The sequence below is a fragment of the Poecilia latipinna genome, unplaced genomic scaffold, assembly GCF_001443285.1.
Source record: "Poecilia latipinna isolate Pla-1442-1.1 unplaced genomic scaffold, P_latipinna-1.0 Scaffold277, whole genome shotgun sequence".
Classification (NCBI taxonomy): Eukaryota; Metazoa; Chordata; class Actinopteri; order Cyprinodontiformes; family Poeciliidae; genus Poecilia; species Poecilia latipinna.
The window spans coordinates 155,259-156,135 of NW_015112893.1; the positions used below are offsets into that span (position 1 = coordinate 155,259).

An 877-nucleotide genomic window follows, 5' to 3' on the forward strand; every position below is an offset into this window, starting at 1 on the left:
TAGTTGGCACAGTTGAGAACATCATGGAACCAGTAGTTAAAGCAGTACATTCAGAAAGCTTTGCATTTCTGACTTGTTTGTTCCTCTATAAATGATTTGGATAATATATATATCACTAAAAACTAACTTCATATTAAATATGCAATCCAGTAGCCTGCTACAAAAAACACACAAAAAAACAGCCCCTTGTTCTATGCTTTATTTTGTACAGAAGGTTTGAACCCCTAGCTATTGAGAAATGATTCCTTCCTGGAGACATGGACTTTGTTGAAGTTTTAAACTGCTAACATTTGGCTGTGATGTATGTAATGTGCCAGTTCAGTGCTATGAAGCTTACCTGAAATTGCCTGTGCTATGAACAGCCATCTTCCACTGCGAAGACAGAAGTACCAGATGGCTTTTAATGTCAGTTCAATGTTTGAACACTGGCTTTCTACACTTCCTCCTCTCATTCATTTAATATTCACTTTGTTTTATTTTGTTAATTTGTGTTACATTTGGGAAAGCTGCATAAGCCATGTGCACTTTAGCTTGGTCATGAACTGATGGCTGGACTTTCTCATTTAGGATTTTACGGAAGAGAGCAAATTCATTGGTTCCATCAGCGTCTACAAGTTGTCCAGATCCAGAGGCAGCAAAGACGCCAAAGACCATCACACCACCATGGTTGACTGTAGGTATGGTGATTTCTTTTCTTTTTTTTTTTTTTTTTCTTTTGATTGGGTCATACTTTTTTAAAGTCTTTTAATTAACTCAGTGCTATCAGATTGGTTCTGTTTAAGTGATTTCTTGAATCTGCATCTCTAGCTGAACCACAGCACATGGTTTCTCATCCGTGTTACTTTCTGTTCATATTCCTTTTGACTATATATATATA

At 36.5% G+C, this 877-nt stretch overlaps 1 protein-coding gene across 1 annotated transcript in view; it reads left to right on the forward strand.

Moving 5' to 3' along the window:
- LOC106948178 (leucine-rich repeat-containing protein 4C-like) overlaps positions 1 to 877 on the forward strand; it is a 141,571-nt gene that overhangs the window by 58,898 nt on the left and 81,796 nt on the right. Inside the window, exon 2 of the mRNA XM_015033716.1 lies at positions 568 to 677. The gene's annotated coding sequence lies outside the window, so the exon portion shown is untranslated. The remainder of the gene's footprint in view (positions 1 to 567; positions 678 to 877) is intronic.